At 46.8% G+C, this 4,340-nt stretch overlaps 1 long non-coding RNA gene across 1 annotated transcript; it reads left to right on the top strand.

The window, feature by feature from the left end:
- The first annotated feature begins 920 nt into the window (after window positions 1–920).
- Window positions 921–4,006, top strand: LOC144100128 (uncharacterized). Its single transcript, XR_013307528.1, has 3 exons — window positions 921–996; window positions 1,482–1,579; window positions 3,919–4,006. It is a non-coding gene; the product is annotated as an uncharacterized LOC144100128 (long non-coding RNA).
- Window positions 4,007–4,340: the final 334 nt, after the last annotated feature.

Raw genomic sequence — 4,340 nt, 5'->3', positions numbered from 1 at the left:
TTTGTCGTAAGCCGCACAAAACTTCCTGCTTAAAGCACTAAGTAAAAAGCGCAAAGCACAATCAGGCACCGCGAGCCACTATAGGTACGAGCTTTGAAACCGAAACCGAAGGCGATTTGTCACATAGCGACTACTTTGTGTAATTCAGTGGCGATCAAAAATCGCAGAACACTTCAGACATTTAGGTTACAGCGGTACCATAAAGCTCATACATGATAGAGCCTATAGAGTTACACTAAGCCGCCCTATTCACACTCCATGGGCAGTCACAGGTGCAAGACCGATTTGACGGGCTAGTTGGTTCTGCTTATGTTGGACCAACGCTCTGTGGCACGGCTTGACACGGACTTTATAACTATTTCCTCTTCAAAGTAGTATTTGTAACTTTTCAAGTATAAGTATTTCATGGTGTGTAGAGCCCCGCGTCATCTGCTACTACATGTGGTCAATCAGCAGTCAACTGGATGGCCGGATGCGCTGCACGAAGAGACTGCGACATGGAGCGGTATAGAGATCACGGTCGGAGACGCAAGTTCTGCCGCAGGAAATAAACAGACGAAATTGAACGAATAAAACGTATTTATTATTCTGGTTTGTAACCAAGAGGTCATCATCATCATCGTATGCAGCGCCCTGTGCGGTGCGCGTCGCCAAGCCAATCCAAGTCTGCGGTCGTTTGCGTCCAACGTTTGCGTCATCACTCGTGTCGGTGTGTGTGGTTGTTACAGTTATTAGACTCTGTGTTTTGCAGCCACATGTGACACTTCCACTATGGGTTGGTCAGCTGCGGCGAGCTATGCGTACGTGAAATACTTCGACCGACGGCGCAAAAGCTTTCGTACACGTCTCTATGTCGTCCTTGTTTCCTTTGCACTACATCTATCATTGATGCCTCACCGACTGGCGTTAGCGACCTGGCGAAAAAAAAGGACGTCTACTGGCGCGGCGGAAAAGATGAGAAGGCATTCTATTCCGCCCAAGTAATGGAGCTTGGAGGTGAGTTTTGCAGTTACTTCGCTACGTGGTCAGATTTCAGAAGTGCCAAACGTGTGATGCGTGTACAGTCAAGCCTAATGCTTTTAGCAAAGCTTGGTGGCGTTTTACATAAAGTCGATGCACATGCTTTTTTACTGTTGCGAGCACTTGCAGAACGCTTACGATACCACTTCCTCTGTGCTTGCGATCCGAGCACACAGCAGCCCAGCGCACGCTTCCCAAAAAAGGGAAAAACTGCGTGGTCGCGTTGTAGCAGGTCTCGACGTGAGCATTACTCTGAGCGAAATAATATTTCGTGATTTTTTCATCAATTCAAGTAATTGCATGAGGCAGGGAGAAATCGGATGTGTTCAGATCAGCTAATTTTTCGCATCATATGATTTTTGGAAAGCAATGAACGCGACACACTAACTGATCCGTTTCCGTAGCTTGCCCTGTGTTTGCTGTGGCTTTCATTATTTTATCTCTCATTTCTTGTGTTCCAGTAACAAAAGCGGAGCTTATCCAGAGGATGACGAAGAGAAAAATCACTGCAATGGACCTTGAAAAGTCTGAGCCAGCAACAACAGTTGCACAGATACATGTATGTACTGAGCGAATTTTTACTGCGGATGCCTCTGCTACTGCCACTCGCACGCTTATCAGTCGCAATATGTACATTGCATAGCACCATACTTCAGAGCCAGACAGGCGTCTCTGTCTGTGTTTGTCTAAAATATTTATGGTTGCGGGAAGCAGCCAGGCTCCCTTCAACAACAGAGAGCTTTGTAGCGGATCTTTGAATTGTAGTATAGAGATATTGCTTAAATGCTACCATTGTAAAAGATTGCGTAGAACACTAGAGAACCGCATGTGGAATGGAAGCATCGTTATGTTTTTTGTTCTCTCATATATTGTGTGCTTCATGTCAGGTCAAAGTTTCATTTTTCGTATTGCCCCCTCGCATTGTTGTCTAAAATATTTATTGTTTAGGGGAGCAGCCAGGCTGCCTTCAGCAACAGAGAGCTTTGTAGCGAGCCCACCGATACGGCGTTGAGGGACAGCGCACTTCTCTCATTGCAGCACGTTGTCTCAGCTTCGGCTTGCAACTCGGTAGCCTGTTTCTCAGTGCCATGATGCTGGTTAAATATATGTATTGCTGGAAATTTATAAGCCCTGCTATTCTTCGGTTATGCGGCTTACCAAAGCGAATCGGGCCGCGTGAGACACGGATAGGGCCTCTGATAATTATTATTCACGAGGGGTGATAATTATTATTCACGTGTCTATCGAAAACGCCGGTGCCGCGCTGTGGGCTACAACTGCGGTGGGCTCTCTCCGGTCGGGGCGGCTCTTGTCAAGACACGATTATTTACTGGAAGGCACCGTTCCCCTCTTCCCGTCATCTGTCCATCGTCGGTCGCTTCTTGCAGGGAACCAGTCAAAGGGGGAAGGTCATTTGCATCGAGCCGAGCGTAGGAAGAACAGGCTCCTTCCCAGCTAGTCATCCTTTTTGTGCAGTCGTCGTCCACCTGATGACGCTGTCGAAATTGCCGCTGCTGTTGCTGCGCCACCGTGGTCATCCCTGTCGATGGGATATGCACCTTAATCCTCTTCGGCTGGTGTGCATTCCGTTCATAACAGGCCCAACGCGGGCGCCACCGAAAGCCCCCCATTTGACTTGCAAACAAAAGGGGTGCTGTCTACTTTTGTAAACGGAAGGGCAGCCACACAGAACAAGCAGGGATGGAGGACTAAAGCTAGTAGACCAAGCGGAAGAGAGAAAAACCTCTGAGAGGGAATGGAAGGAGAGGAGCATGGAAAAGTAGCTAGTTTGCTATATATGTAACTCCAATATAATGTCTTTTATTAAAGAATTGTTTGCGGTTGTGTGTTCCGGAACGGTGCCTCACAACAACCTTGGTAGAGGACATTTTCAGCCAGAGGGTGGTCGGGGCCCTTTAAGTAGTGGCTGCCGGCTGGCGTGCATGTGTACTCTGCCAAATTTGTTGTTAAAAATTTTTATTCTCTACGGAGGTAATTTTCATTTGACAGCTGAAGATGAAGCATAACCTTGCGTGTGCCGATTCGGTCGTTGCCATAAACCTTGGTGCTCGGGTCTTCTGCCACAAGTGCTTAAAATACCTGAGAAATACCGTATGCATACTTCACCTTGCATTTGACTCATCAAAAAGAAAAATTTCCCAGTGTGGATCATCATGCCTGCACACACAGTGCGGGGCCTACATGCAAGACCAGATTGTAATGCCTTTCATTCGAGTGCTAGCTTTGCAGTAAAAGCGATAGCATACAGACACGACGTGCAGCTAAATTTGTACAGTACACGCACTTCAGAAAAATGTTCAACCAGTTGATATGCACGCTTGTCAAAATTATGCGTGCATTACTTGCTGGCAGCAATATTAACAGCTGGAGGGCGGCAGACTACAGTTAAGCGGAACATATCCTGATTGTTTTCTGCTTACAGCCCACAGGAATTAGTTCACAAACAGAAATTGCAACTACCACAGGAGAGTCAGTATAGGCAGGGTCGATCATTGGCACCCAAGTAATTAGTGTGTAGTTAACAAATATGCAATAATCTGAGACTACAGCGTGTTGTTTGAGCAGTGCATGCGCAGTTTTTCTCTCCTCTTCATCATCATCAGCCTCACTACACCCACAGGGCAAAAGCCTTTCCCATGTCTTTCCAATTAACGCTGTCCAATTAACCCTCCTGTGTGGTGTCAAAGGCAAGTCTTTAGAGTGCGACTGCCCGTCACATATGCTTTTGAGGATATCTCGGAGCATACATGCAGACCTCACGACAGCACACAATGCACTGAAGGACATATACTTGCGTTGTTGCCACCAATGTATGCATCTGAGTGCAAGAGTCCGCAGCTGCCCTGAATAACTAACGTCCTTTCTTTCGCTCCCAAGGATCAGATTTCTACCGTACGCATGCGAGCAATGAGACGCCACAGCACGCAAAGCAGCAGAGGGCACTCGCCTTCCGTGATCCATGGACGGCCTTGGCACAATGATTGCCAGCAGGCTGGTTCTGGCGGCGACCAGTTCATGTGAGCATGATGCACCTTCCTGTCAAGAGTGAATTTACTGGCAGCGAACAGGCTCTCCGAGCGCAGCAATTTGAAAAGGCCCAATGATAATTTAAAGATATATAGACAATTAAATTTGGTGGCATGTTTTCCTCTCTACAATGATTCAGAAGACACTACTATGAATGAATCATCATGTGGTGTTTGCCTGGGACCTATAAATAATTTATAATTGAAATTTTCTGTCATGCTGTCTCGGTTTAAACAGCCGAGTGAAGACTGTGACATCAGAGAGGTTATATG

The sequence above is a fragment of the Amblyomma americanum genome, chromosome 1, assembly GCF_052857255.1.
Source record: "Amblyomma americanum isolate KBUSLIRL-KWMA chromosome 1, ASM5285725v1, whole genome shotgun sequence".
NCBI classification, from domain to species: Eukaryota; Metazoa; Arthropoda; class Arachnida; order Ixodida; family Ixodidae; genus Amblyomma; species Amblyomma americanum.
The sequence above is the reverse complement of the archived record's forward strand: the minus strand, read 5'-3'. Positions and strand labels throughout refer to the sequence as shown.